The 9767-nt window shown below is 40.1% G+C and overlaps 1 pseudogene; it reads left to right on the forward strand.

Moving 5' to 3' along the window:
* The first annotated feature begins 9070 nt into the window (after nucleotides 1-9070).
* On the forward strand, nucleotides 9071-9521 carry LOC107141169 (annotated as a pseudogene).
* The last annotated feature ends 246 nt before the right edge of the window (nucleotides 9522-9767 follow it).

Consider the following 9767-nt stretch of genomic DNA (forward strand, 5'->3'; position numbering starts at 1 on the left):
ATATGGCAAAAAGCATTGAAATCATAGTAATCAGAATCTAATTTTCTCACCTTTATGCCGTTGTTACAGCTGAAAGTCCCATTTTTCCTTCCACTCTAGTAGAGAGCTGTTTGGATTTTTTAAGTGGGCTTCAAGAGGCAGTTGGGAATGATGAAACTATTTCTGTTACACTGAGTCCATAGTGGTCTCATTTATTTCAAATTTAATGGCTAGACTGTCTAGTCCAGATGGCTATAATCAGTCTCCAAGGACCACAACTAGCAAGGGGTATGAGAATGGCCTGTCTGCACTGTCAGAAGGCTGACTTCATAACCTTGTGGCAAACGGAGTCTGAGAACTATTTGTTTAAACCTTTCTGCTCTCTGGATCCAGGTTACCTTTGCCAATGGCTTCAAAATCATTTTTCCTTGTGGTCATACTGTTAGCTATCAAGCTGGTCATCACTGTTTTCCCATTTTTCTTAAGATTAAGCAAACAAGACAGAAGAAGGAAAAAATGTTAATGAAGCAAGGCACATTCTAAGTTAAGTATTGATGAAGATTGACTGCCTTAGGACTCCAGGCTGTCAAGCATCTATTGAGCAATGTGGAGGGTCTGTACTATGTGTTCCTAGCACATTTTAACTCTCATTCTTAATCTTCTGAAACGATTGATCCAGTGTCTTTCCAATGCACTCAGATTCGTTCTGTAGTAGGCATGCTTGTGATCTGTAATATCTGCTGAAATTGAAGAATTTGTTACTCTTATGACTTAATACACCTGTAATCAACATATCATAAAACCCATATTGTGGTCTATAAGTAATGCATTAATGCAATGTCCCTTTAAAAAAAATATTGGATGAGTGAACTCATAAAACCATAACTTGAAATGATGGCCTCATCCTTTGTTAATCCATAAGGTCTTCCATGATTCATAGGGATTGTAGGTTTTCAGGAACAATTATACATATGCTTCACATATACCAAGTATTAAAGAAAAAAGAAATTACTTCCCAGGTGAAATGAACAAAATTATGAATTACATACTTAGAAAAAATTCTTATAAACTTTGTTTCTTGCAATTATTGCTAGGATATTAATCAAAACTAAATACTCATTCCAGAATTTGCAAATGGGGGCAGAACCACAAGCATTGGTGCTTTTTGGTTACTCTTTCCTAAGAAACATACAGGGGAAAAAAAATGTAAGCTTAGGAGAAGAGTCTATTGGGTAAGCAATTTAAACTCTCCTCATATTTCTTGAGCTGAGCAGCAGGAGAGAACAGATTATAAAGAGAGGTTCTGTTAGGTCAGGGTACAGGTCAACAATTGCCTTCCCATTCTCCTTTCAGCCAGGACCATCTCTGTCTACTGGCTCTGCCTTCCCAACATTTACACAAAAGCTCATGGTATCTGACATTTTGGGGAGATTCAATCAACGCTGGTATTTTCCTGCATGATTTTGTCTTTTTCACAACATTGATAAAGTGCTACCACCAGCAATGATAACCCACACAGTGTGCTATGAAATGTGATCCTGTTTCATGTGCATTGTGCTCAAGGTCACACTCCAATCTCTGCTCACGTTGAGGAACTATTGCTCATAGCACCACTGTGCCTGCTCCATCGTCTTAGTGTAGGTCACCTGCAAACACACATTCTCAATAAAATCCCAATGTTTAACATGACCCACAGGGCCCTAGTGACATGGCCCTGCCAACCTCTCCAACTCAAACCCAGCTCCACCTCACACACCATATGACACCCACCCTTTCTTTCAGTTTATCAAAAAAAAAAAAAAAAAAACCACAAGCTTCCTCCACATAAAGTTGGCTACTCCTACAGCCACCCCCCCAACACTTATCTCCCACATAGACACAGGAAACACATACTACACACACTCTTTTACTAACGCCAACTCAGATTTTTGCTCTTGATTTAATGTCATTTCTTAAAAAAAATGGTTTTCCCCAACCACCAAATTTAAATTAGATTCTCCTCTAACAATGCCTGAAAGAACCATATACTTCTGTTTTACAGCGCAGACCACCATATTTGTAAATATTTATTTACTTTTGCAACTTAGTTTTTTCAAGTATTTTCCCTCACTAGCCTAACGGCAAGCTTCTTCTAGATAGTGTGGAACTCTAACTCACCTCTGTTGTCCCTGCATCAAACACTTAGTAAAGAAATATGTACTGAAAGAATGAATTATATGTATACATTTCATTGCAGGGGAAAATGTTTTAGAACAATGGAATCAAAGGTTATAGGTTTACAGTCCTATGAAATTGGGGACTTAATGGGTTAAGTGATCTTCCTGCCTCAGCCTCCAGAACCGCTGGGATTACAGACTTGCACCACCACACCTGGCTAAGATGTGCTTTTTAACTGTCACGGGGTCACCTCAGGCCTAGAGATCACCAACCAGTCATGGACCATTCTGCCATCCTTTAGAAGAGAAATTAGTGCATTCCTTGCCTGGTCCTTAAAATCTTAAATACAGTATGTAATATGTAATTAACTATGAATATAATCATAGTAATTATAATATTAATTAATATAATAATATATAAGCTCTAGATTTTTATTTCTAACCTATTTTAATAAAACTGCATCAATTTCATTGACATATTCACACAATTGAAAATTGGGGACTTAATGGGTTAAGTGAATGTCACTATTTCATTATAATCTAGCTTTTGCCTCAAGACTTCCTGGTACAGCTATGGGACAAATCATGGCTGAAGTGTGTCCAAACAAGTGATACTGGCATCAGTGTTAACAAATGCAGCTCCATCATGTGCTCTTCTGATGTTTCTGTCCACAATGTGACATGAGAATGCCTCTCAATTAATCACCGACACAATCTCTTGAGAGAAGCTCAATGTCCCTCTCAAGGACAGTCATCTGTGGTGAAGAGCGTAGTTCTGGAGCGACTTGTATTAATAACCCCAGCTCTGGGCAAGCACTGGGTCTGGTGTGCTTTTTCCACAGCTGACTTCCAACCCACAGCTGTCATCATATCAGAGACATCCCTTAGCATCCCCCAAGGCCAAGAGCACAACTAGAAGCACTGCATATGAATCATTGTTAGAAATTCTCCGTCTAAGCCAGCTGACTTTACAGTTCTTGGGCCATTTCTTTTAAGTGTAGTTCCCTTGCAGTTCCTAATTGGTCTTGGCCATGCATAATTTATGGCTTCTATTTTAAAAGTGCTATGAGAAATCAATAAGAATATAAACACACCCACTGTTATAAACGTCCTCGAAACAATTGTGATCCCATGTCATGCTCTTCTTTGCACAGAGGTAACTAGAACAATTGATGTCCTTTTGAAGTCAATTGTTTCACTCAGGTTGAGCTACAGCTGAATAAAATATTAGCTAGCATTAAGGAAGAACTCACTACCCTGGAACTTGTATTAGGATGAATCATTTAAAGGAGAGTTAGAATTCAGCAGTGCTATAGTGTGGGTAGTTTTCAATATATCAAAGAATGTCTACTATATGTTATATTTTTCCAACCAGCACAATCATGATTAGATTCCTACACTGCAAATCGCATTTCAGTATTTATTGAAGTCTTTGATTATATTAAATGTATTTGGTAGCTTCACACTACAATACAATAGTTGCTTTATTAATATTTGGCCAATAACTGCATTAAGTCATCTGGTAAGTATTATGGTTTGGATATGTGGAGTCCTCCAAAAGCTCATGTGTGAGACAATGCAAGAATGTTCAAAGGTGAGATGATTAGATTATAAAAGTTGTAACCTAATCAACCTAATTAATCCACTGATAGATTAACTGGGTGCTAACTGGAGACAGGTAAGGTATGACTGGAGGAGGTAAATCACTGAAGGTATGGCTTTGAGGTTTATATTTTGTCTCTGGTGAGTGGGGCTCTTTCTGCTTCTTTTTGCCATGTCCTGAGTTGCTTTCTATGGCCATGCCCTTCTGCCATGATGTTTTGCCTCACTTTGGGCCCAGAGCAATGGAATTGGCCATCTATGTTCTGAGACCTCTGAAACTATGAGCCTCAAATCAACTTTTCCTCCTCTATGTAGTTCTTATCCTGTCTTTGGTCACAACATGATAAAGCTAACTAAAAACTATAAGCATTTGTTAAATGCCTACCATATGCTAGTCACCATGCCAGGGGATGATGATACAACAATGAACAAGTTCCTCTTCCTGCTATCAAATCTATTTGCAGTGGGGCATGGTGGTGCACACCTGTAATCCAGTGACATGGGAGCCTGAGACAGGAGGATAACAAATTCAAAGCCAGCCTTAGTAACTTAGCAAGGGTCTAAGCAAATTTAGTGAGACCCTGTCTCAAATTTAAAAATAAAAGGACTGGGGATGTAGCTTAGGGGTAAAGCACCCCAGAACTAAGGGGAAAAAAACAGAATAGACTTACTTTTTGCCACCACTCCTACATTCAGTTCCCACCCACCCTCTGGTATCAGTCATTTCCCCCACAAACATATTATAATCCCTGTCATCTCGTTTGTTGTATATGAAAAAAAACATTGTCCAGAGTAGCATGGGAGCAAGCTGTTCAGTTTAATAAGCAACTAATTAGCCAGGGCTTCTTCCCTGCTAGTGCAAAGCCAGTCATCTGTTTGGTTACCATTAGATTTTGATTTAATATTCTTCTGACATAAACATATTTTTCTGTTAATTTATTAGAACAAGACTTGCCTCAGAGTTCCAGAAATCTGGTGCCTCATAAAAAACAGAATGTAACTCAAAGATCATCCCACTCCTTGTGTCCCAAAACGCACTATGTGAGTGAACTCCATGTGTGAGCAGGGCACCAGATTGATCTGCGGTTCTCTACTGACAAAGGTCCATAATCACTCCATCCCAGGAGATCTAGGAGCAGCTTATTTAGATGGCCACTCAGCAGGTACCCTAAGATATCTAGGCATCCAATACTGACACTGCTTCTACATAGAGACTTGGGAAGAAATCATATTTGTCTATTGAAACTGTGGGAAAAGTCCCAATTAATGAAAAGCAATCAACATAGTGTCATAGGTCTGAATATAGATCATTAGCCAGGACATTTTGTTACTTGGTGTGAAGTGATCACAATCCATGAATCCTATTACTTTTAAGTTTTATTACTTTTAATAACTGCAGAGATCAGAAATACTTTTTAAAGCTCCTTTGGAGCTGGGCTTGGTGGTACACAATATAATCTCAGCTTAGAAAGTTGAAGCAGGGGTCTGGGGATGTGGCTCAAGCGGTAGAGCGCTCACCTGGCATGCGTGCGGCCCGGGTTCGATCCTTAGCACCACATACAAACAAAGATGTTGTGTCTGCCGAAAACTAAAATGTACATAAAATATTTTTTTAAAAAAAAGAAAGAAAATTGAAGCAGGAAGACTGCTAGTTCAAGACCAACGTGGGGAATTTAGTGGGACCCTGCTTCAAAAATTAAAATTAAGCCAGGCATGGTGGCATATGCCTGAAATCGTAGTGATTCAAAAGGCTGAGGCAGGAGGATTGCAAGTTCAAGGCCAGCCTCAGCAATTTAGCAAGGGACTAAGCAGCCTATCAAGACCCTGTCTCAAAATACAAAACAAAAAGGACTGGGGATGTGGCTTAATGGTAAAGTGCCTCTGCGTTCAATTCCTAGTACCTGCCCTCTCAAATTTTAAATTTAAAAAATGACTGGAGGTAAAGTTAAGTGGTTAGATTATTTGCCTAACATGTGCAAAGTACTGAAAAAAAAAATCCTTTGGTAAGAATAGCATTTGTTCATTTAATTAAAAACTGACCTACAGAGTGATAAGCAGTAGCAAATTAGACAACGAAGGTGTGTATGGATCAGTTCTTGCTCAGGAAGAACTCCCCATCTAAGGGGAAAGGCAACATCAAGTGTGTGGTAGGGTAACCCCAAATACATTTAGTACTGCGGAAGAACTTAGGCAAGCTGCTATCTGGGAAGTGGGAAGGGGTACCTCTTATGCTTTGTACAAAGGAGGCTTTGTAGCTCCGTGGTTAAGAGTGTGTGGAAATTGAACACACAAATGAAAACATTCTTGTCATACCCATGGAAAACAGAGCCAAGAGCTTAGGGGAAAAATACTCAGGTCTTGATGATCATTCCAGGAACCAACCCACCAGGCCAAACTAGCTCAACAGCCTACCTATCTTAACGGCTCTATTTTTTCATCTTAGCCTCTATCAATGGAACTGCCAACTACAAACTTAAGACTAACTTCATACTTTATCTAGTCAGTGCTTGCTAGCCAATCAGAGCTTGCCAACTCCCTTAAACAGCTTATGGTACATTTTTCTGCCTGGAGACTCTACTAATAAACCCCCAACTTTGCCTGTGTTCTCCAGAGGCAGCAGAAGCCGCCTGACCTGTGCGTATGTATCCTGGATTTCCATCCTATGTTTTCTTTTCAAATAAAAGTTCCTTCATCAGACAACCCGCTCTTCTTCTTCCTCTTCCTCCTCCTCCTTTCTCCTCCTCTTCCAATTACTTTCTCTCTTCCTCGCTCTCTCGTTTCTTCTTCTGTGCTGGGAATTGAATTCTAGGTTTTGGGGCATGCTAGCCACAGGCTCTACCACTGAGCTACATCCCCAGCTCTCTCCTCTATATTTTTGTTTGACTTTGACAAGTGTAAACTCTGGAGACAGATTCTCCCACCCACAGCCCATGTTCAATACAAGCACTTGGGAAGTGCTTAGTAATTTTTAGCTACTCTCCCCAAACAAGGATGCCAGATTTGTTCTATCCATTTCTATTTGAAACAATACTGTTGCTCCACTTTTTTCTTATTATTGAATATTCATTTCTTTCCCAAAAATCTTTATTGAAAATCTGAATACAAAAAAAAGAGAAAGAAAATCTGAATGAATACAAGTTGTTATTGCACTTTAGCTGCTGAAAGCTATTTCTAAGACCAATGAGGACAATGCAAGAACAACAACAAAAACTAGGCTTGAAAGGACCTAATTCCCAAGGGCAAGGCAATTGGAAGTGGCCCCAAGTGCGACACTAAGGAACACTTGAGTCTCCTGGAGTCTAGGTAACCATTTTTTTTCAGTACACACAAGTATACTGTTGGCCCCAGGAGAGATGGAGGCACTCCAACTCACAAATTTTTACAGTTTTAGGAATTGCAACCCAGAGACTTGTACATGCTAAGCAGGAGCTCTATCACTAAGTACAGGGCCGCTGCCCCCAGCACATTATTATTATTATTATTATTATTATTTCGAGGCAGGGTCTCACTGGGTAGCCCAGACTTACCTTGAACTTATAACCCCCCTGCCTCAATCTCCTGAGTAGCTAGATTACAGGCATTTGCCAATACATCAGCCCAATGGACAAATTTTAAGGCAGGATCTCAAGCAGTTCCAAAGACTACTTAATCCCAAAGAAATACCTGAGCTAAATCTTGGGGATGGCGATTAGGCAATTTGCTCCTACCACTTCATTTTTCATAGAAAGGACAATTTCTAAATGTCAGCCCTAGGAGGAGAGAAAGAACTTGGAACACCTCTTGCCTCTTTTGGCTCCTATGGGTCTCCTCTCTAAGGAAGGAGGAATGATAACTCTGCTTGATGTGGGGGAAAAGGAAGAGAGGTTGTCATTAGTGCCCTTTTTCTTGATTTTATTTATTTATTTATTTGTTTGTTTGTTTATTTATTTATTTATTTATTTTTGGTACCAGGGATTGAACCCAGTGGTGCTTTATCACTGAGCAACATCCTCAGCACTTTTTATTTTAAGACATGGTCTCACTAAGTTGCTTAGGGCCTCACTAGACTGCTGAGGGGGCCCTTGAATTGGTGATCCCCCTGCCTTAGCCTCCCTAGTTGCTGGGATTATAGGCATGTGCTACCACGTCTAGAACTTTCTCTCCATTTCAGAAAGCCTGTCTTTAGGATGTTATAAGTTAAAATATGTTCCTCGAAACAAACAGAAAAAAGGGAACGTGTGGGAATCCTAACTCCCAATACTGCAATGGGACATTATTGGAAATAGAGTCTTTGCAGAGGTAATCAAGTTAAAATGAGGTTATGTGGTTCCTAATTCTGTAAGACTGTGGTATCTCTATGACGTGAGGGAATTTGGACACAGATGTAAATAGAGGGCAGATGAAGTGAAAAGGCAGGTGGAACACCATGTGATGGTGAAGGCAGAGATTAAAATGCTGCCATCATCAGCCAAAGGATGTCCCAGAAGGATGCCACCAGAAGAAACAGGGAAGGCTCATTTCCCTATAGGCTTCACAGGGAGCACCACCCTGCCAACACCTTACTTTCAGAGGTGCTATTCTAACCTCCAGAACTGTGAGATTACCAATTTCTGTTATCCTAAGCCCAAGCAAACTAATAATATAAGACAAACACTCTCTCTGCTCACCCCTGTGAACTTCCCATCTCCTGGATGCATGTCTTCAGCATCCAGTGACTGAAAGGGTCGAATTGAATGGGTGTGAAGGCAGGGAGGTAGGGGGCCTCCTCCTCTAAATAGCTTTTATTGAAAGCAAAGACAAAAGTTTTATCCATATCTTATTTCTCAATTGTTTCTGAATTTGGAGTGGAGAGAGACCTAATTTTCTTACATAAACCCTAAAGCTAGGCTGAGGGTTATACTTTATATATATTAACTCATTTAATCTTCATAAGAGACTTATAAGACTAAGACCTATAGGGGCTGGGGCTGGGGCTCAGTGGTAGCGCACTTGCCTGGCATGTGTGAGGTGCTGGGTTCAATTCTCAGCACCATGTATAAATAAATAAATAAAATAAAGGTCTATTGACAACTAGAAAATTTTAGAAAAAAAAAAACTAAGATTTTGCTTTTCTTCTGCTGCTGCTTATCTCCACCATTGTGGTGTGTTCACTTGACTCCATTACTTGCCATGTCATCTTAATTTTTTGGTACTGAGGATTAAACCCAGAGGTGCTTTATCACTGAGCTACCACCTCTTCCATTTTTTATGTTTTATTTTGAGACAGGGCTTCACTAAGTTGCTGAGACCTGCCTCAAATTTGCAATGTTCTTGCCTCAACCTCCTGAGCTGGGATTACAGGTATGAGAACCACTATGCCTGGCCTTGCCATATCTTCTTACAACCCTTTCAGCCTCAAGAAGTTCTTGATCAAGAGACAAAACAAAATCTTCCCATTCCCCAATGGATTTAGACAAAGACTGGTAATAAAATCAGACACAACTCCAAGAGGAGATATTGGAGAAGAGCCATGCTGGGTCTCTGAGAAACTGTACATGAGATTGCACACTTTTTTAAGCTGTATCAAGGTCACTATCATCTTACCATGTTAGGCTGAAAATGTCATCCCTGTCTGGAAAGTTGGACATGTTTTATTGGGAATCTGGTTTTCCTCTTAGTTTCTATGCTCTGCACTAATAGGTTGGTTCAGTAATAAATAGGTGATAACTTTGGGGGGTTAAAAAAGAATGTGTCCTACTACTATCTGATTTTGTAGATGAGAAAGCTTAGGCATATGGAAGTCAAGTAACTTACCCAGGGACAATGAATGCTGAGGACTGGGTGGTAGGCAGCCTGGGGCCAGTCTATGTACTTGCCCACTGTGGGATGCTGCTTATCCACAAGCTACATTCCAAGAAACAAGCTGTTAAATGGATCCAATAAAAGGGATAAAATATATGAAGAGAACCCTGGGTAAAAAAAAAAACCATGGGCTCACTAAACACAGTGGCACACACCTGTAACCCCAGTCTCTCAGGAGGCTGAGATAGGAGGATTGCAAGTTCAAAGCCA

Source organism: Marmota marmota, unplaced genomic scaffold (assembly GCF_001458135.2).
Source record: "Marmota marmota marmota unplaced genomic scaffold, marMar, whole genome shotgun sequence".
NCBI classification, from domain to species: Eukaryota; Metazoa; Chordata; class Mammalia; order Rodentia; family Sciuridae; genus Marmota; species Marmota marmota.